General features: G+C 45.8%; 1 long non-coding RNA gene across 1 annotated transcript; it reads left to right on the top strand.

The window, feature by feature from the left end:
- Positions 1-1,885: 1,885 nt before the first annotated feature.
- LOC128842448 (uncharacterized) lies at positions 1,886-9,325 on the top strand. The gene is made up of 2 exons (XR_008446005.1): positions 1,886-2,189; positions 5,311-9,325. It is a non-coding gene; the product is annotated as an uncharacterized LOC128842448 (long non-coding RNA).
- Positions 9,326-22,881: the final 13,556 nt, after the last annotated feature.

Below are 22,881 nucleotides of genomic sequence, written 5' to 3'. Positions count from 1 at the left end.
TCCTGACACTGCAGTGCCCCCCACCCCAGTCAGGCTCCCTCTGCCTGAAACAGGACTCACCTAGTGCTGCCTGCAGTCGCAGCATCTGGGAATTGGAGCTTGCCCAGGAGAGCTAGGTAGGAGGTGGGGCAACCCAGGTGAGGAGGGTCTCACCGTTGCTGATCAGGCTGGACTTCTGCAGAGCAGAGAGAGCCCTGTGCTCCCTCCCTTGCCCACCCCAACCCTGGCTGGAGCAATGGAGCAGTTGAACAGCTGATAGGTGATTAACACAGCCATCTATCAGCTGATCAATGGGGGTGGGGATGCCCAGGAACTACTGATCCCTGGCTGGGGCTGCAGCGCTATTGCTGGTCGGTGCTGAGCACAAGCTAATTTTTTTCCATAGGTGCTCCAGCCTTGAAGCACTCACGGAGTCGGTGCCTATGTTTGGAAGGCATAGTGCTGGAGAGCCAGGTGCCAGCACATAAACCAAGGATTTGTGTCTTTTCTGGTATTTAACCACCTCAAGAGAGCATGGTAGGTGACAAGCTTGAATGGATTTCTCAGGAGGTAATATTGTAGAGAGTCCCCTTTCACAGCGAACTCCCCCTTTTTTATTGTGGAATAGGCATGTGGTTGCAGATCTCAATCCATGACCAATTGAAATGTTGCTGGGGTACTAGGGTGGCCAAAGGGCATAGTCCAAAAATGCTAGCAGCCAAATAGCATAGAAAATGCAGTTTTCCCCTGTGATTCTGGTGTGATACACTGGGCCTTGCCAGGCCGGTCTAATAGTTTGTCTACTTGGGGCAGTGGGTAAACATCCAATTTGGAGATCGCATTGATCTTTCTGAAGTCTATGCAAAACAGGAGAGTGCTATCTGGCTTTGGGACCATATGACTGGGCTTCACCACTCACTGTGAGATTCTTCAGTGACCCCTCAGCTCTAACATCGCCTGGACTTCTTGCTTTGTGGCATCTCACTTTTTTGTGTGTGTGTGTGTGGTGGTGACGTTGCACTCCATATATTCTTATAAAAATATGTTTATAAATGTGGATATGATGTAACTGGAATATGCTTTATGCAAAAGGTCTCTTGTAAGGTATCTTTACAAAGCTTATAATCTACTGAGTGTGGTTATCCTATTTGTATAAATGTATCATTCTTGTATCTAAAACTAGAAATATGAAATATAACTCTGAGGTCCTATTCTAATTATGCAAAGTGTGGGCCATTAATGGTGGCTTGGAATCTTGATGGCTCTCATTAACCAGGACAATTGGTTGTAAATGGCTCTTTATTTGTAAGTCTTCCTGTATACGTGTGTGCTGGCAAGTGGGTAATGAAGTCTTACAGTGACATGTGATCATGTCACCTGAACTGGAATCCATCTTAAACCTTGTGCTTTTCCATTTAGAAGGAGAGGTGGGGACAATTGCGGATTTACCATAGTGCCGGTGGTGCCATTGCACCAGGCCCACACTCTGAAGGGGCCCAGGCCGGCCGCTCTTCTCTGCTACCTGCTCTCTCTGAAGCTTGGCGCTGCTGGTGCTGGGCTCCTGCTGCAGCAAGGCAGGCTCTGCCAGCAGCAGCCAAGTTCCTCCCCCACCTCTTCCCCCAGCCTGCTGCGTACCCACCCCTCCCTGCTGCCGATCAGCTATCTACCAGCAGGAGGAAGGGGGAAGAGCTGAGCTCCAGCAAGCTCGCCGCTCCTGGGAGGAGGAGAGGTGGGGGTGGGGCCTTGGGGAAGGGGGTGGAATCGGTGCATGCCCCTCCAGCCATAGGGGGCACCCAGAAGTCAACTGTTTATGGGGCCTGTGGTGGCCAGCAAGCCATCAGCTGTTTGGCCAGGGCGGTGGGGGTGGGGGGAGAGATGATCAGCAGTTTTTTTGCAGAGCCAGCAGCAGGAGCCGCCACCGATCAAAGACGTCTTTTTCCAGCTCTGAGTTGCTGATCTGCGTGGCCGGTGTAGTGTAATACACTACACTAGCAGTGCTGTTTAGCTGTTTTTTTTGGCCACCAGCCAATCAGCGAGGGGAACTCTGCTCCTGGAGCAGGGGCTGAGCGACCCCACTGGTGCAGCCCCGCCTCCTTCTCCTACCTGCTTCTTGTAGGCAGCAGGCGTGCTTTCTCTGGCTCTGCAGCTGAGCAGCTCTCAGCCTCCCTTCAACCTCTCACCCAACTAAAGGCAGCCAGTAGCAGCAGCTGGTAAGTGTATTTCAAAGGGGGTCTTGGGGTGAGGGTGGCTGGGGGGGACTGAAACCCCTTCCCAGCTGCCTGTGCTGAGAGCCGGCACCTGGCTGCTGGCGCGGTGGCCATCTGTATGGTGGTGGGCACCAGCTGCCACCCAGCTCTCTGCATCTAGCAGGGGGCTCAGTCAGAGGCATCTCCAAAAGCATCCTCTGCACCCCCGTAGCACAGAGAGACTGAGAGTACCAGCCCCTGCCAGGCAGCTGGACCAGGATGGGCATGGTGTGTGTGTGTGTGGGGGGGATCGCCTGATCTCCTGCGGGGTGTGGTGCCCCCCTGCTTGCCCTCCCTGCCCAGGCAGAGACTCCTGCCTCTCAGAGACAGTGGCCATGTCCATGTAGTGCGCTTGGTCCCCGTCCCTGGCACCTGGGTGATTGCCTCTTAGGAGGGTGGTAGGTGAAAGGGAAGAGGCAGTGGGGAAGGGATTGGGGTGGGGGGGTAGGAGAGGGAAACTGAGGTTATCAGGGGAAACATTCCTAGCAGTGCAAGCTCTGCCTTGGGGTGTGGATGGAATTGTCTCCCAAGGGAAGGATGGAACTATCTCCTGTTTTTATATATTTAACACCATTATAAATGCTGGAGGCAAAGCGGGGTTTGGGGTGGAGGTTGACAGCTTGTGACCTCCCAAGTAATAACCTCGCAACCTCCTGAGGGGTCCCGACCCCCAGTCTGAGAACCCCTGGTATAGAGTGTCACAGCTAGAAACCCCAAGGCTTGGGACTTTTAAAAGGAGACTGAACAAAACATCAGTAAGGATCAGCCCTGCATTGGCAGGGAGATAGACTGAGCCAGGATGATCACAGAGGGCTTTTCCCCCTGTAACTTCTATAATTCCATCCCACTCTCCTGGGAGTACAAATTCTGGTACTAAAGACCTGGTGCCTGGAGCCCATATTACCTTGCACTGGGATTGGGGATTAGTGCCCTGACATGCAACTCCTCCTATTGTGCCAGTGTAGATCCTGCTGTTAGTACAACTATTTGCAGGTGCCCTTGTGTTTAGCTGAACCTTTGGACTCAGTCCCTGAGTGTATCCCCACTAAACTGAGAGCTAAACTGACACTACTATCCTGCTGTGTGGATCCCAGTGTGCTTGTACTGTGAATTTTTGGCATGCACATGTGGCTATATTTATCTCATTGTGCTGGTAGTGCTACTTCCTTGGTGTGATGATGACATTATGCTAAGATGAATCCTGAAAATAGTGTCCTGGTGTGATGGTGGTCACTCTGTGCTGTTCATGTGAATCTTGCATTTTTGTATGCTAGGTTGTTGTAGCCCTGTTGTTCCCAGGAAATTAGAGCAACAAGGTGGTGAGGTAATATCTTTTATTGGAGCAACTTATGTTGGTGAGAGAGAGAGACGAGCTTTGGAGCTTTCACAGAGTTCTTCTTCCTGAAGAAGAGTTCTGTGAAAGCTCAAAAGCTTGTCTCTCTCACCACCAGAAGCTGGTCCAATAAAATATATTACCTCACCCACCTTTTTTCTCTAATGTGTATAAATATGCTGAAAATAGCCTCCCCCCAAACTGGTAGAGGTGCTCGGAGGAGGGGGCACAGAGGAGCAAGGGTGGGCGGGGAGGGGGAGGAGCAGAGTGGGAGTGGGGCCTAGGGAGGGCACCCACCAACAAAACCAAACATCAGCACCTATGCCTCCAGCCCCCGGTTGTGAGTACCCCATGACCTGAGCCCACACACCCAGCCATTTGCCTTGACCCCTGCACCCCCCCATACGCCCCTAGGCCCTGCACCCCCTCACTCACACAGAGCCCCCTGCCCTGACTCCTGCACCCCCATGCATATCCAGCACCCCCATGGCCTGACTCCTGCACCTCCCCACATCCCCACCCCCACCCTGAGCATCAAATGGGGGCTCCTCCACCCCTCACACCATTCTATTGTTAATAAAACCTGTGTAGCTATGTGCTGTGTCAAAGACAATTTCTGTGTTGATCTCCTGTCTTTTACCATCATTCCCCTGGAGGGTCCACAAATATGTTTGGTGCCGGGCCCACAAAAAGTTAATCCGGCCTTGGGTGGGGATCCAGAGAGACAAAGGATTCCTGCCTTGTGCAAAAAATATATAAGTGAGTGGAACAGAACAAAGGGGGCTGCAGTCATGAGAAATCCCCTAGCTACCACATGAGCTGGAACAAGGACTGTATCAGGGGAAAGGATTGGGCCCAGACTAGAGAGGAGTCTCGTCTATGAAAGAAGCTGATTGGAACATCTCTGAGGGTGAGGTTTCATCTGTAATCGGTTTCTTACTGTATTAGGCTTAGACTTGCGTGTTTTTGTTTTATTTTGCTTGGTAATTTACTTTGTTCTGTCTGTTATTACTTGGAACCACTTAAATCCTACTTTTTATACTTAATAAAATCACTTTTTGCTTAATTACTTACTCTGGGTCAATTAATAATTCCTGGGTGAGCAAATAGCTGTATATATCTCTCTCAGTGTTATAGAGGGCAGACAATTTATGAGTTTACCCTATATAAGCTTTATACAGAGTAAAACAGATTTATTTGGGGTTTGGACCCCATTGGGAACTGGATATCTGGTTGCTGGAGACAGGAGCACTTCTTAAGCTATTTTCAGTTAAGCTTGCAGCTTTTGGGGTGTGAAAGTGAAATGAATTATATTAAAGAAATAGAATGAATTAAAGAATGCTGTATGTACCTTTAAGTAGAAATGAGAAATGCTGCAAGCCAGGGGGCAGGAAAGCAGACATTAACTGCTTAATGAATTGCCCCACTTAAGGGCAATTGGTGAAGCATTAGCCTTAGATTGATAAGAGTTAATAAGGAAGCAGGATATGCATATTGTGCCCTATGCAAATTTTACAATTTTGCTCTCTCTGTCCCTTTGTTTAGTTCGCACCCTTTTATCTGTATAAATAAGACTGTTTGAATTTTGCATGGGGGCTCACATTATCTGAATGTATTAGCAGAGCACTGTGCTAATAAAACAGAGTGGTCTGACAAACTATGAGTCCTGAGTCTAACTTTGACAATTTGGAGGTCCCACCGAGATGGCAACCGTCTTCACTGGGGCCGTGTGATTCCTGACCATTTTTGTAGGATGACTGTGGCAGCTGGCACCTGGCCCAAGCGGTCCTCCTCCTGAACGACCACAGTGAGGTCTATGCCATTGAACCTGTTGGTTCCCACTCTATTCTGGTAGGGATCCCGGGATTTGACATCAGAAATCTGGTCAGGTAATTATTTCTGTGTTTTGTCCGGACTGAGGACTGTCCTGTCTCTGTGTCTATTCGTCCTCCTGGAGTGTTTGAGTCTGGGTGCCATCTCCATCCGGGGATCGGCCGACCAAGGGGTTCCTGTCCTCGTGGTCTGAGTGAGTGAAATCTGCACAATCGCAGCCGCACCGCACCTTGGGTAAAACCCTTGGTGTGAAAGCAAGGGCGATTGAGACAGTAGCCTGTGGGCTCCTTTTGTGTGTTGCACTGGGCATCGCTCTGACGAACCCGAATTTCCTTCTTGTGTGATTGGTGTGGTAAAGTCCTCCTGTATTGATAACCAGATGTCTAAGTTGGGACAGTTCCCCAAAGGAATGCCGGCTCAGTTTTAGGAAGGGTCCGGACTCCTGTAAATTTCTGGAAAAATGGTCTAGGCTAACTCAGGGAGATCCCAAAACTCAGTGGCCACTGTTAAAATCTTGGAACAAGGACCGAGAGGACATCTTAAAAGACAAACTCAGCCAATCTAAAACTAAATTGGAAAAGGAGAGGTTAATTGTTTCATGAAGTGGTGGGAAGAGGCAAATCGTAGGTGGACAAAATCAAAGCTCGCCTCTCTCAAATATTCAAATAATAAGTTAAAAGCTTTATTAAAAGCCTCCTCTCCCACCGCCAGACCGAGCGCTCCCCTTTACCCCGTTCTCCGAAAAAAACCCCAACAACCCCGGATCGATCCCAACCCTGTCCATACTCCCATCTCATTGTAAAAAGGACAAAAAGCCCCTTGTTCTGTTCCCGTTCATTGAATGCCTCAGAAACTGATTCTTTAGTGTTCCACTACCAATTCAGCAAGGAGGGTGGGCTCCTCAACTCCCCTTCCTGGTCCCTTTCCTTAAACATTTCTTTCAAAATTGTGAAATGACCACAATATCACTCACAAAAACGGTTCATTGGAAAAAGCAGGATCGGGCCCAGACAAGCAGGCAAGCAACAGATAAAGAAACTGAAAAACAGGTTGGAAGCCCTAAGGACATAGTGTCAGGAGTAAGTGCAAGCATGAACCCCTGGAACAATACTTAAAATGGTGAAATCTGAGTTGATAAAGGTGTCGTCTTGGGAAATAAACAAATGATTTAAGGAAAGAGAGTGAAAAGTTAACTCTACAGAGGCTGAAAAGAATTAAGCAGTTAAACCTTGTAAAAATGTTAAAAAGGACCTTGTTAAAAGAATTCTTGGTTTCTTTGCAGCCATTCTGAAGGAAAAATGGGCCCTTTTCCAAAAGAGTGTCTGTAAATAATCCAGATAAAGAGACTATCTAATTAAAATCATTTGACTATGGACAATTGAGTCAAATTTGTTAAAAGAACATAGGGGGGGTTCTATTGGAACTTAACTGCTCCAAATGTATAAAGGTAATGTAATTTATGTACAGCTATGTAAAAACAAAGCAGTGTAAAAGGGATGTTAAGTAAACGAAAATGTGTATGTATCCATCTGTCTGTGGGAATATGTGAGGTTTGTAAAACTCCTGTTTTGTAGGTTTAAGATAAATTGGTTTTGTTTTGTTTATAATGCCACTAAAAATCCATTTGACTCTTTAATTCAAAGTTGCAAAACTGACAGACCTTTTTGCCAGACACAGGTAATCAGTGGTGGTTGGCTTTGAGATTTGGTATTTAACCCTTAAGGGGTAACTTGATTCTTTACAAAATTTAAATGTTTTCAAATAAAGACCAAGTCATGACTGCAGCAGGGCAGTCAAAATCAGAAGAATAGGGAGGGATTCTGGATTCTTTTTTGTTTGTTTGTTTGTTTGTTTTTGTAACAAAATAGCAGATGAAAGCTGTAGTAAAAGAATAAAGACAGTGCCCCTCTGAAGCAACAGCAGGGGTGAGGTGCACAAAACAAAAAGAAGCAATGTTAGAAACACTGAGCCTTAAAATGGCTCTGTGTAATCAGACTGTCACTTTGATAAGGGTACATAAAACTCTGTAAGAACAAAAGAAACAGTTACACCTTATGTAAAACTTAATATGGCTAATGTTTTAAAAGTTAAAGTATAGAAGGAATGTGCAGACACGTGCAGTGTATATTATAGAGGGGGTAAAAGAAATGCAAAGGAAACATGTTACTTAATTAAAATCCTATTAGGGCTCCAAAGGAGCCACAATAGACTGTGTTTTCTTTTTCAGCTCTCTGTGTGTTTTGGAAGCAAGAGTTAAAAGTAATCAAAACTCTGGTAAAAGTTAATTGTGTTCCTTTTAAGACAGAGTCTCTGAGCTCTGCTGATGGCTTTGAATCCAAAAGCCAAGCCTGTGTTGATGCAAATTACCTAACTGATAAAGGAAGTGAGAGATCTGCCAGCGCAAATAAGTTGCAAATAAAGAACATACCTGGTCAGCAAACAAATTGTCTAAATAAAAGGCACGGTATAACAAAATACCTTTAATTAGAATAAATTTAATGTTAATAAGTACCCCTGTAACAATGTATAGTGTGTATGATTTTTGGAAAAATCCTTTATGGTAATGATGCTTTTCAGCTGTTACCTGTAAGCAAACTTAGAGCTTAACACAGCAGGAAAGACATTGTAAACTTGGTCTGCTGTAAAGGGAAAACTGAGGTACACCACCTCATGGATTTAATGACTGAACAGTGGGATAATTTCCCCATAACTCTTAAAAGATAGAAACCATTGAAACCTGGCCTGCCTATAGAACAAAAACACAGGAAAATATGGAGGTAATTCCTCTTGTTTTGCCTGCAATCAGCAAGGGTATTTGTAAAAGAAAGGAATATTTTAAGCAATAATAAATGCCACCCCAAAAGGGGTAGAAAAATGTTATTTTTGTCTTTCAGAAAAAGCTAATATCAGCTACAGGACAACCTAATAAGAAACAAATAAAAGTGGGTATGATTATCCATGCCTGTTGCTCCAAAGCCCTGTAGTAAAGAATCTCACTAGGATCCTGTATGTGGGATAAAATGAATAATGAGAACAAAGTACTGTATAATGGGCTATGTGTATGTGTTAATTCTTGGAGGAAAAGTGTTTTAAAAGAATGGAAGTGTTAGCAACCTTCCAATAGACAAATGTAAATGTAATGTAAGTATTGTGTTTACAAAAGGTAAAAAGATAACATAGTTCCTAAAACAAACAAAAAGGCAATGTGGGAAACTGACCCATTCATATTATACACGCAAATGTGAACATGTTAAGAATTGCCACTGCAGAAAGACATAACTGCTTTCCATTGATATAACATATTTTCTGAATGGTCTCCCACAACTAACGGCATACTAATGTTACTAACCCTAATTGCTTTTGGTTTTAAATTGTATGTGGGTTTAATTGGAATGTTTGAAATGTGCTGTTGGATAAAACAAATGTATGCAAAGCTAGAGGCACAGGCCCAAATCTCCTCCCAGTATTTTCTATTACATGGACTAAATAAGAAGTGACACTGGCGATTAATAATCTTAGTGTCAAAAGGGGGGATATGTAGGAGCAGGATTTTATAATGTCCCATAAGAATTAATGTATGATTTGATTTCATCCTGTCAGCCACCCTTTTTGAATAGCAGAAAGGAATGACAGACCAGAACAATCCTTATGACTGATTATGGTCACCCTTTTGTTTTAGAATAAGTTATAATGTCTACTGTGGTTTCCTATATATATTACGAAGTAGGCAGTCTAGTTAAATATACATTTCTTTATTTTAAGGTTTAGTAAGTAAGAAACAGGATTCTCTATTGTGTCTGTTAAGTAGATTAGAGGAACATTGAAGGCCTGGGTCTCAATGTAAATTGTCTTGGTTATTGATTGTAAAACTTAGCAAGGTTTAATTTGCAATGCCTTTTTGCTCGATATAAAATACTACTGTTTGTATTCTCAATCTGTGTGAATAAGGAATGTATGCATCAGGAAAAGATAAGGTGTGAAGGCCATTGTTATAGCCAGAGTCAAGGAAGAAGTAAAGAGACTTAAAGGACATCAAAGAATCATCAGGTACTGCTTACTATCCAGATGGCTGTTAAACTGTCTGGCATCACAGCGTGGATACATGCTTCGCAGTGTAAGAAGGCACCACCCCCAGCAAATCAATCATCACCTCAGGACCACGCAGAGTCAATTTTGACTCCAGAAGACGACCTAGAGGAACAGCCTGCAATACCTTACCATCTACGCTCTTGTAAGGGTTGCCAGAAGCAGACAAGGACCTAAAGCAAGGCCCAAAAAGAAGCAGTAGTGAGCCTAGCGCCTGCTGCCTGGTGGATGTAAAACCATGACTGCGGTTCCCTCAGTTGAGGTTGTCAGAACCAGAAGGGCCTTGCCTCCAACATGCGCCTCTGGTGGTGCCTGTTCCTCCGCTGCTGGTGTCTTAAGGTCTGGGGAGTCCACAATGACAATTCTTTTATCCAGCAGCAAGTGTGGATAGCTCAGACCCTTAATATTTCTAATTGCTGGGTCTGCAGCCACATCCCAGCCCACTCTCAAGCTGGTGTTCCTGTCCTGGCAATCCCACTCAATTCCCCAGACCTCACTGGAGGACTTTGTCCGTTTAACAAAACATGGAACAATAATGACACTTGAGAAACAGTGGGAATAAATGTATCTAAATGGATAAGTGTGGTGGAGAGAAAAGGTCATTGGTGTTGGGTGTGTAATGGACAGGGCTGGATCTGGGAAAAAGCTGTTGCCTTCAGCATATTGCGGCCAATGGTGTATGGGATTATTCAAATAAAACTAAAAAGTGGCGGGGTGGGTATGGGGATATGAATTTTTTCTTGACCTGAGGATCAAACAGAAGAAAAATCAATTTCATGTTCCCCCTACAGTAACTTTAGTGAAAACAATACAATCTTTCAACACCATGCAAAAAGGCTCCTGAGGTTACAAGCAGTAGTTGAAATAATGGCAAATGAAATCGGAGAGAGTTTAAAAAACCCTGGCCAAAGAAACAGGGGCGATCTGACAGATGACCCTCCAAAACCGTCAGGCATTGGACATAGTGCTGGCGGCCAAAGGAGGGACCTGTGCTCTCACTGGAAAAGAATATTGTGTGTTCATACCTGACGACACCAATGAGGTAATAGATCACGCTAGTCACTTAGAACAAATTGCATATCTTCCCTATGAAGAGCCGAGTTCTTTATGGAAGTGGCTAAGTAACCTGTTCAATTTCTCTGGCATAGGAAACTGGTTGTTTCAGGGAGCCCTGACTATCCTGTTTGAAATCTTAATTTTTGTATGTTTTCAGCTAATCTCCTGTTGTATCCAGAATTGTGTAAGGTATGCCACCCAAGTGACTGCCCCAAAACAGAGTGCTAATATGATGATTTCAAAATATCACTGATGAATGAAAAGATAAAGAACGATTAATATGTGGAACCCAGTAATTGTTGGTCTTTGCATAAGCTTGACCAAAAGGAGGGATTGTGAAAGCGAAATGAATTATATTAAAGAAATAGAATGAATTAAAGAATGCTGTATGTATCTTTAAGTAGAAATGAGAAATGCTGCAAGCCAGGGGGCAGGAAAGCAGACATTAACTGCTTAATGAATTGCCCCACTTAAGGGCAATTGGTGAAGCATTAGCCTTAGATCGATAAGAGTTAATAAGGAAGCAGGATATGCATATTGTGCCCTATGCAAATTTTACAATTTTGCTCTCTCTGTCCCTTTGTTTAGTTTGCACCCTTTTATCTGTATAAATAAGACTGTTTGAATCTTGCATAGGGGCTCACATTATCTGACTGTATTAGCAGAGCGCTGTGCTAATAAAACAAAGTGGTCTGACAAACTATGCGTCCTGAGTCTAACTTTGACAGGGGGATATGGTTCAGACCTGGGTCTGTGTTTGCAGCAGGCTAGCATCTGGCTCAACAAGACAGGGTACTGAAGTCCCAACCTGCTAGGGAAAATGGGCTCAGAGATAGTCTCAGCACATCAGATGGCAGTCCCAAGGAGTTCTCTGTGACCCAACCCATCACAGACTGTATGGCTGGAGGTTCTCCTTGACTAGCCACCCTGGTTCCATTTGGATATGGTGGTGCATGAAATGGGTCTGCCCCAGCCAGGAGGAGAACACCAACTAGAAGGCTTTTATGAGGCTTCTCAGCTGGGCCCTTTGTTCCAGGCAGAGGTGTTCCCCCCATCTGTATAGAGTCTGAGGGCAATGAGGTGAGCACATGGGCCCCCAGTTCTGGGTCATAAACATAAGGGGAAATAAATAAGCCTTTTCATTCCTTCCACAGCTTTAGATCTGTCCTTGTTGGTCTTCCTAATTTCAAAGTTAACTGGCCTGACTTAGCATACCACTTCATAGAGTCCTTTTCAGTTGGCAAGTAACTTGGGAGCAGGAGGAGTACTCAATCACCAGGCTTAAATAAGTGCACATGCACCCCATAGTTGTAGGCTCACTTCTGGGTACGTTGAATATTGATGATATATATATTTTGTTTTAGCAAAAGGTCTCAAGGATCTCAAGCCTATCCTCGAGCTTCAGCAAATTTTGTAGGATATTTTCTGTCCTAGGAGCCTGCCCTTCCCACATGTCTCAGATCAAGTTGAGAATTCTCCAGTGTCATCTCCCATACAAGAGTTAAAATGGGAAGAACCCAGCAGGTGATTGAGGTGCCTCATGAATAGCAAATAACAGGGGAATCAGCTGATCTCAGTGTTGGAGGTCCTCAGGCATAAACTTTTTTAACATCCACTTCTGGGTCTGGTTGAATCATTCAACTAGACCATCTGTCTGTGGGTGATAGACCAATGTGCATAAAGTCTTTATGTTTAGAAAACCACAGAACTCCTTTAGCAGCTGAGACAAAGTTAGTACCTTGATCTATGAGGATATCCTTAGGTAACCCTTTTCAAGCAAAGACTTACAGCAGTTCTGCAGCAATAGTCTTTGCACTGGTGTTGTGCAGTTGGATTGTCTCAGGATAGCAGGTAGCATAATTGACTGTTACTAATATGGATTTGTCGACAATGGGGAGGGGGACCAGAGGGGCTTTTGTCCCCCCTCTTGATCCTACTAGTTGGCATTCAGGGCAGGAGATGGAGAATTTTTTTAACTTTCTGGTGTACTCCAGGCCAAAAGGAAGCCATCTAAAATCTGGGCCATATTCTTCTCTTGTCCGAGGTGATCTGCAGAGGGGATAGCATGTGCTAGGCACATGACTTCGCACTGGTGATGCCAGGGGATTAGGAGTTCCTATCAAACTTCCCTTGTTAGTCAGTCTTTCTTCAGTCAGTACAGTTGCTCCCCCTGGAGCTCAAACCAGGGATAGTGTGCCACTCATTGAGGGTCTGTCAGTTCCACGTAGGGTGACCAGATGTCCCGATTTTATAGGGACAGTCCCAATTTTTGGGTCTTTTTCTTACATAGGCTCCTATTACCCCCCATCCCCTGTCCCGATTTTTCACACTTGCTGTCTGGTCACCCTAGTTCCACGTTACATGCCAGCAGTTGGTCACACACCTGATTTAAGATTTTGTCCTCCCTCTGGTCCTTTAAAAAGTCCATCTCTGTGGTCAGTATCTCCCCATATGGTAGGGAATCAATATTTCCCCATTGTTAGGAGGCCCTTCCAGCAGAGCTTCCTTTTGGCCAAATCCCCCATCTCCAGTGTTCAGCTTCTCACCTATACCTGTCACCATTTTAGGCCATGGGGTCCCAGGTTTTCTCTGCTACTTTCTCTGGTGTCTCTGGAGTTGATTTAGCCCCTCAATACCTCAGAGAAATGCTCTCAATCCTGACCCAAGATAATGTGGTAGGCTAGTGTTGAGGCCAGGGCTCTTCAAGGGACTTTGTGTTCTCCTATATGGTCAACTGCACACATTAAGTGGTATAGGGTTTAATGTCTCCATGAATACATTGCAGGAATATAGCCTCCCTGGGGATTTCAGGGTTTGGGACCAAGTCAGCCCAGATTACATCTACCCATTCCCAGAATCCACTAGGCATGTTACCGCAGTTCCATTTATCAGCATTTATCAGCATAGGTATTGCTACTTTCACTGGAGTGTGCTTACAGGCATGCTTTCTGCCATCCACACTTGTCCATACTCACACTCCATATAGGGGCATTCATGATACTGCTGACCCATATTAGAAAAGTCATGGAAGATGGGAGAGATTCCAGAGGACTGGAAAATGGAAAATATAGTGCCAATCTTAAAAAGGAAAATAAGGACAACCCAGGGAATTACAGACCAGTCTGCTTAACTTCAGCACCTGGAACGATAATGGAGCAAATAATTAAGCAATCAATTTGCAAATACCTAAAAGATAATAAAGTGATAAATAAAAGTCAGCATGGATTTGTCAAGAACAAATCACGTCAAACCAACATAATAGCTTTGACATGTTAACAAGTTTTGTGGATGGGGGGAAGCAGTAGATGTGGTACATCTTGACTTTAGTAAGGCTTTTGATACTGTCTCGCATGACCTTCTCATAAACAAACTAGGCAAATACAACCTAGATGGAGTTACTATAAGGTGGGTGCATAATTGGTTTGAAAACTGTTCCCAGAGAGTAGATAGCAATTGTTCACAGTCAAGCTGGAAAGACATATTGAGTGTTGTAAGCAAGACACAAGAAACAATTCTTCCACTCTACTCCATGCTGATTAGGCCTCAACTGAAGTTTTGTGTCCAGTTCTGGGTGTCACTTTTCAGGAAAGACGTGGACAAATTGGAGAAAATCCAGAGAAAAGCAACAAATATGATAAAGGGCACTGTCTAGATGAAGTCAAACAGTTTTGACTGGACAAAGGTAAATGATTTGGCCTGAGCCAGGCATAGTGTGGAGGGATCCGCAGGGCAAATCTTCACCCTTGCTGCTATTCAGCTCCTGATCTGAAGCATCCCCCACTCTTCCTGTCTTGAACCCTCCACCCCCAACTCTGTCAAAGCTTCCCAGTCCTGACTTGCACTTTCATTTGCTGACTCAGTTTAACCAATGGGATTGAAGTATGCAAATTAACTGGCAGTGGAATGATTGGCACAGTTACTTTTCATGCCGGCCTCTGCATCCACTAGGTGGGTGCTGTGTGGAAATCAGCTTTGTCAGGGTGCTAGTTTTCTGACTGTCACCAAAACCAACAGGGTTCTTCTGATGCAGGCTTAGAATGTTCCTGGACATTTTGGAATTGATCGTACATAGTCTTCAAAAGCTTTTGCATCTCAGACAGATAGACTGAGCAATGCCATCAAGCTGAGTGTTTAGCCCACAAAGTGTGGCTTGTGATTTATTAAGTAGCAGCCCTTCCTCCCCTCTGAACTCTGCCAGTGGGAATTCAGCCAGGCCCCCCACCTCACACCATATGTCATGAGTTCTGCTCCATGTCTTGCTGCATGTCCTGCCTTCTCTTTCTGGCTCTCAGTGAGACAAGATGCTCTGTGTTCTTGGCTCAGCCCTCTGACCTAGTCACATGTGTCCTCCCCTTCTGGGGCATCAAAGTCTCTTCCTACGAATAGGCTCAGGCAGTCTGTGCCTTCACTGCCCAACCCGTGCCACACACCCCAGGGGCTGACAGGGGAACCCAGGCCCACTCTCTACTCCCGATTCCAGCTCAAGGACTCTCTAATCAGCAGCCCAGGTCTGCTCCATTCTGCACCTTGCTGCCTCTTCCCTGAGCCTTTCCGTACCTTCTGGCTCCCCCCTTCTTTGGGTTTGCCAGCCCCAAAACTCCCTCCTCCCCAGGTGTGATTGTAGGCTGTTTGGCTGTGCAGCCCCCCCAACACAGCTCCCTTCTCCCAGGGAGTGACTGTAGACTGCTTTCCTGTACCCCCTTTCTGCCAGCTTCTTGTCCTTATGAACCCAGCTCAGCTCGTCCTCCTCAGCTGGGCTCCCATGTTATTCAATCAGGGAGTTACTTCAACCATTGGGAGTTCCTCCCAGCTGTGGCCTGTCTAGTTAATTGGCCCACTTCTTTGCCTACATTAAACCTTCAGGGCAAGTGTGGGATAAGCCCCCCATCATACCATGCCTCACTAGTATTTTTAACTACAAGGTTGCACATTTTGTTGCTTCTGCTGGCTGAGCACATTGCACACACTGGGGCTCCTTGAATCCCTCCGCTCCCCCTCACAAGTTCCCTGCAGTGCCTTCCCCGCACCATGCCATGGCTCTGTGTGTCCCCTTCTGTAACAATGCGATTCTGGCGGGACCCAACTGAGAGTGCCAATTCAGGACAAATTGCTCAAACTGGGCAGTTACAACCCTAGGCTGGGGTTTTTCCACCTCTAAGGCAAACCAAACCAGCCAGACAGTGAAGACTTTGGTCTCACCCCACTGGTTAACCACAAGTCACACAAGCAATTCCCTAAGATACTCCAGTTTCCCAGTATCACCACCAGTGCCACTTGTTATGGGAACAAATGGTTATGAAAACCAAATCCCCAATGAAAGAAAAAAGGTTCTCTTGATCCCAAAGGACCAAGCCCCAGATCCAGGTCAATATACAAATCAGATCTTACCCATAAATCACGCTGTTGCTAATCCTTTAGAATCTAAAATCTAAAGGTTTATTTATAAAAGGAAAAAGATATAGATGAGAGTTAGAATTGGTTAAATGGAATCAATTACATACAGTAATGGCAAAGTTCTTGGTTCAGGCTTGTAGCAGTGATGAAATAAACTGCAGGTTCAAAATCAAGTCTCTGGAACATCCCCAGCTGGGATGGGTCATTCAGTCCTTTGTTTAGAGCTTCAGTTTGTAGCAAAGTCCCTCCAGATGTAAGAAGCAGGACTGAAGACAAGATGGAGGAGAGGCATCAGCCTTTTATAGTCTTTTCTAGGTGTACAAACACCTCTTTGTCCTTACTGTGGAAAATTACAGCAAAATGGAGTCTGGAGTCACATGGGCCAGTCCCTGCATACTTTGCTGAGTTGCAAGGCGTAATCTGTCTTCTCTCAATGTGTATAGCTGATGGTCCTTAATGGGCCATCAAGTAAGCTAGGCAGAGCTAACACCAACTTGTCTGGGATGTCTTCCAGAAGCATAGCATAAGTTTGAAATACAGATAGTCTGGAGCCAATATTCATAACTTCAACTACAAAATTGTTACACACATATAGACAGCATAATCATAACCAGTGAACCATACCCTTGTATAAGACACCTCATTTGACCCCCTTTATACAAGATTTGGTGCCACTACAGGACCTTGGTTGCAACCATGTTCTATATGGTCCTTGATTATATCAATAACATCACACCTTCCCCCTCCCTACCATGCCAGGGGCTCTATCTTTTCCCATTCACTCCACTGTCACATGCCAGGAGCTCTGTGGGGCATGTGCACAGCGAGCAGCACACCAGACCAGTGAGTCTCAGAGCCCAGGTCAACAGACTCGGGCTGGTGCAGTTTGTGCTATGACACCAAACACAGCTGTGTGGGTGTTTGGGCTCAGGCCAGAGCTGGGAGTCTGAGGCTCATTCCCCTCCCCAGGCTGAATCTTGCTGCTGCATGCTTCTGCTCACTGCGCGGTTGCCTCCTGAGTGTCCCCATGTTCCCATGCCACCCAGGTCCTCCATCCCCACCTTTCTCCCATACCATTGTCCCCAGTTCTCCCCTCAGGCCTGGGGTTCTTCCTGTCCCCAACGCCCCTTCCCCCCATGCCAGGATCCCCCTCTGCCCCATTCTCTGTCTCGGAGGAGTCTTTCAGCCTCTCAACATTTTAAATTCTATTGGGTTGGTGGGCAGAGCTGAGATGGGGTTGCTGTTATTAGCTGCCTCAACCAGTTCTCTGAGCTATCGATCAGGGGTTCTCAAACATTTTTTGATGGGCCCCCCTTTGCAAATATTTCAGGCTGTGATGCCATTCCTGCCCAAAAGTGATAGCAAATTACTGTACATACTGATAGAAGCACTAAATGAAGCATGTAATCACTATCCCTGCAGTCAGAGATGCTGAAGGCTTTCAAAAAGTGTAAAGCAACAGTTTTCAGGAATAAATAGGTGGACATTTAAGAAACATGTTTTCTGAAAAAAAAATTTGACAACAGGACACAGTCTGGGGAGTTGGAAGCCTTTTTCAGTGATCATAACATTGTCCAAGGATTGTGGCTTTATACACAACTATGTACAAACAAATATCTTGACCCTTAATGCGAGGGGTGCTGTTGTTTTGAAGCACACAACTTTTTTAAAATCACAGCTCCAGGGAACTGAGGCAGACACTTAAATTGTTCTCCACATTTGCTGTCAGGCCACCCGGCTCTGAAGGCAGTGCCGCTGCCAGCAGCAGCACAGAAGTTACGTGGCATGATATGATGTATTGTAGCTCTCATGGTCCGTGCTACAATAATTTTGCAACCCCTTTTTGGGTCGGGACCCCCAGTTTGAGAAATGCTGCCACAGAGATGGCTGCAGCTGCTGGCTCTGTTAACCAGATAACCAAGGGCTCCGTGTGTCCCCTATTTCCCCCTTTTGGTTTTTCTAATTTTCACCAAAATCCATACGGCTCTGCCCACTGATGCTTAGAACATTGCCTGGCATTCTGGCATTGTTTAGCTATGGTGGTGAAAAGTTATCAGGTTACAGACATAAGAACATAAGAATGGCCATACTGGGTCAGACCAAAGGACCATCTAGCCCAGTATCCTGTCTTCCGACAGTAACCAATGCCAGTGCTTCAGAGGGAATGAATAGAACAGGCAATCATCAAGTGATCCATCTCCTGTCACAGAGAAATGTCATTGAATTGAGTGTTAAACCTCACTTCACTCAACCAGTCCTGTTTACTACAGTCGTGCCTAGGGACTAACTAAGAACAAGGCCTTGTTGTACGGTGCCAGGTGCTGCACACACACAGAGCAGCAGACAGTGCCTGTCTCAAAGAGCTCACAATCGGAGCAGACAAACCAGACACTAGAGAGAAGGGCTAGACCACACCACAATGTGATGTCTCCTGTTTGGGCATTGCTGAAAAGCTCCTGCTCCCAGCAGCCCCTAGTGGGACAGGGCAGATGGGTGTTTCAGGAGCCTCTGAACACACTGCAGGTACAGGACAGATTCTCTTCTACATCCCAGCACTACCCAGGCAGAGCATTGGGGTGGGTGCCTGGTGGAGGTGCCAGCTGAAAACACTCACAGGGAGAGCATAAAGCCAGGTGTGAGGGGAGGGGCAGGGAGAAGGTGTGGCTAAATCCCACTCTGCTATGCTGATCCTCAGCCGGCAGAGGGTCCCTTGGGGTATAGTTTAAGCTGGTAGATGCCTTCTGACTGACCTTGAGGCCAGGGACAGCACAGACAAGCCCCCAGAGTTAGCCGATGCCATGGCTCCCTCTTCTACTTCCCAGCACTATGTTCACTCAGGCATTGGGCTACCTGCCCTGTGCTGCATGTGCGTGAGCCTGTCTGGGGAGCATTGCTGTGTGGACATGATACCCAAGTAGGAGGATAATTTGATAGTCAAGCAGGCTGTGCAAGCAATGCTTCTGCTGGAGTTTCCTCATGTTGTGCCCAATCCAGCTGTGGTGCAGAGAGCTGGCATCCTGCCTCTACACCACATAATCTCTGAATTGGACTCTGCTAGGCACCGGCCCACTGAGCAGTCACACAAGGGTGCCAGTGCACCCCTGTGCATTAGTGCCCCGTGCCCTCCATTGCAGCATTGGTGCCATGACTCCAGGCACTATCCCAGTAGGAGGGGGCTTCAGAGTGCAAAGGGACTGTAACACTGACTCCAGTCCTCCCCACTGTGGTGAAAAATCCCTGCAGGTTTCTGAGCTGCAATGCAGAGAGAGTGCCCATGCCCCCTCTCCCACATTTCCCCCCGCCCCCCCTTAGGCCTGGATCTAGATTCACAGGGAGGGGACTCCACTGGGTATGGGAAAGAAAGAGTAATTCTGCATCTATGACACTCCCCTGCTGCAAGCTCTGGGTTTATCCCTGCCTCCCACTGTGGGTGGAGGTGATGATTTGGGAGACTGGGCAGCTCCATTAGTAAGTCCCTTCCCCTTGGTCTCCCTGTCTTTAAAGCCAGCAACTTTCACCAACAACTAGGCTGCTTCAGTGCTGAACTTCCAGAGGCCCCGCAAGGATGTGGCTGTCTATAAAAAACTGGTAGGATGCTCACACTGTGGAAATAACATGTTTCCTTTCAAACCTAGACTCTAAACTGTGGGTTTTAATTGCATTGATTTTCCTAATGGAAATGAAAAATGCTGCTGTATCAACCTGTCCAAAATGTTCCAAGCAGATGTCATAAATTACCCTGGGAATTGTACCCTGAAATATGACTAAGATTATTCCAGGTAGCCCAATGGCTTTCATTTAAAATATTTAACCTTTTCTTTTAAATTTGTGGTAGCTGCATTAAATGACAATTTAAAGATGAAGCTTCATTTTAGCTTTTACAAACTCTATGCCTGTGAAAATGAATGACACCTACAAATGTAATGCTGTATATTATGAATTACAACCTCTCATATTGGTCATGGGGAATCTTTGAAACACTAATTTCTGGAGTGAGCAGCAGGAAGATGTGCACAAACTCGGAGAAACCACAGAGCAAAACTCCAGCAAAGAAACTCCCCTGAATTCAGCCTGGGAAGCTGCTTTGAACATAAGCTTGGAAAGAATATCTTAAACAGCAAATGATGTCTAAGACAGGGCCTAGTCCAGTGCTTGCAAGCTAGGCAAAGCTCCCGGTTCAGCTCTCAGAAGACTTGCTGCCATGGAAAGTGAATCTCTGATATGTTAGCCTATGCTTTCTCCCAAACTAATTGCAGAAACAACCAGACTGCTATATTCATCTGGTGAAACGCTCGGTATTAAACAAACATGGAGCCAGCCTTCAGGCTGACAGTGTAATGGTGACTGGCAGTATATCTATTTTATTACTGGTGATGGTAGTCATATTTTGATGCATGTATTTATTTACAGTACCACCCACTACATTCTAGGCCCCTTCCAAACACTCATGAAAGAGGAGAGAGAAGAACATTCCCAGAGCTCACGATGGAAGGACAGACAGGCAAGTAGGCAGAGTTTAAGGGAAGAAGAAACTCCAACAAGCAATTTACATACATCTCCACCCCATTTTTGATGAGGTTCAACAAGGACAAATGCAGAGTCCTGCACTTAGAACGGAAGACTGCTACAGGCTTGGAACCGACTGGCTAACCAGCAGTTCTGCAGAAAAGGACCTGGGGATTACAGTGGACAAGAAGCTGGATATGAGTCAACAGTGTGCCCTTGTTGCCAAGAAGGCTAACGGCATATTGGGCTGCATTAGTAAGAGCATTGCCAGCAGATTGATGGAAGTGATTATTCCCCTCTATTTGGCACTGGTGAGGCCACATCTGGAGTATTGCCTCCAGTGTTTCGCCTCCCACTACTGAAGGGATGTGGACAAACTGGAGCAAGTCCAGCGGAGGACAACAAAAATGATTAGGGGGATGGGGCATATGACTTATGAGGAGCGGCTGAGGGAACTAGGCTTATTTAGTCTGCAGAAGAGAAGAGTGTGTGTGTGGGGGGGGAATTTGATAGCAACCTTCAACTACCTGAAGGGGGGTTCCAAAGAGGATGAAGCTAGGCCATTCTCAGTAGTGGCAGATGACAGAACAAGAAGCAATGATCTCAAATTGCAGTGGGGGAGGTCTAGGTTGGATATTAGGAAAAACTATTTCACTAGGAGGGTGGTGAAGCACTGGAATGGGTTATTTAGGGAGGTGGTGGAATCTCCATCCTTAGAGATTTTTAATGCCCAGTTTGACAAAACCCTGGCTGGAATGATTTAGTTGGGGTTGGTCCTGCTTTGAGCAGGGGGTTGGATTAGATGACCTCCTTCTATGAGTCACTAAAGGCAGCACATCAGAAATGGGTCCATCCCTTTGATCATCTTCTTCACTCACCTCTGGCTCCCTTCCAGTTTCTCTCCATCCTTTCTATACATTGGTGACCAAGAGTAGACACACTACTCCAGCTGAGGCCTAACCAGCACTGAATAGAGTGGTACTATCATCTCCCATGACTTGCATGTTATGCCTCTGCTAATGCAACCTAAAATTGTATTTGCTTTTTTTTTACAGCAGCAAATACACACATTTTTTACTCATGTTGAGGCTGTGACCCACCACAACTCCCAAATCCTTCTTAGCAGTGCTGCTGCCAAGCCAGTTATCCATCATTCTGTATTCGTGCTTTTGTTTTTTCTCCCCTTGTGTAGCACCTTACATTTGTCTTGTTGAATTTAATTTTGTTCTCTATAGCCCAGTTCTTCAATTTATAAAGATCCCTCTGAATTTTAGCTTTATCCTCCAAAGTGTTGGCAACCTCCCATTCAGCTCTGTGTCATCTGCAAATTTGATCGGTATGCTCTCTATTCCTACATCCAGATCATTGATAAAGGTGTTAAACAAAACCAGCCCCAGAACAGATCCTGTGTAACCCCACTTGAGATCTCCCTCCAATCTGAGATAATTCCATTAATAGTTACTTGTTGTTTGTGGTTGTTTAACCAATTCTGTATCCACTTAATGGTAGCTCTGGCAAACCTGCATTTCTCCAGCCTACTTATCAGAATGGGAGGGATAGCTCAGTGGTTTGAGCAAGGGCCAGCTAAACCCAGGGTTGTGAGTTCACTCCTTGAGGGGGCCATTTAGGAATTTGGGGCAATAATCTGTCTGGGGGTTGGTCCTGCTCTGAGCAGGGGGTTGGACTATATGACCTCCTGAGGTTCCCTTCCAACCCTGATATTCTATGATTCTAATGTCACGTGGGACTGTGTCAAGAGTCTTGCTGAAGTCCAGGTACATTATGTCCACCCTATTGCCCCTCAAGCAGATGCTGGGCCCTTGAGGGATCTTACTAAATTCAACCATTAATGGATTCATGTTGTGCATGGCTATAAGCTCTTAAACTGGGGCCAGCCTGGAGTGGGACTATTCACACAGTGAGAGGGACCCTGTGACAGTTCAGGGGACCCAGGAATGAGAATCATCTTGCAACCCCACATCGCCGGTATGAGGAAGACTTGCTTGTGCTGACAACATCAGTCTGTTAGCCACCCCAGCACTCTCCCTTGGGCTATGGCAGCCCTTACTTTGCACACAGGTTAATTGTTGGAGCACCCCAGTCCCCAAGTCCCTTTGGAGCATTCTTCTGGAGTGTCTCTCCCCTCCTTCTCCACTGAATACTCTCAGAAATAACAGGGCTGCGATCCCCCAGGGAACAGTGCACACAACAGCTTGTATGAGTCAATGAGGATCAGCTCGCTGCTTACTGCCAGAGCATTGGGATATCTGCATAGTGAAACGGATACGTTTACTATCCAGGATACAAGAGGTAATGAGTAAGGAGAATGGCAGCAAACGGTTACATATAAACCAAACTCAGAACATACTTTCCAGAGACTCAGCAGTTACCCTCCTCTCTAAAGACATTTATCTCAGTCCCAATGTCCTCTGCAGTATTTCAGCCAGG

The sequence above is a fragment of the Malaclemys terrapin genome, chromosome 8 (genome assembly GCF_027887155.1).
Source record: "Malaclemys terrapin pileata isolate rMalTer1 chromosome 8, rMalTer1.hap1, whole genome shotgun sequence".
NCBI classification, from domain to species: domain Eukaryota; kingdom Metazoa; phylum Chordata; order Testudines; family Emydidae; genus Malaclemys; species Malaclemys terrapin.
This window is presented reverse-complemented; position numbering and strand designations above follow the sequence as displayed.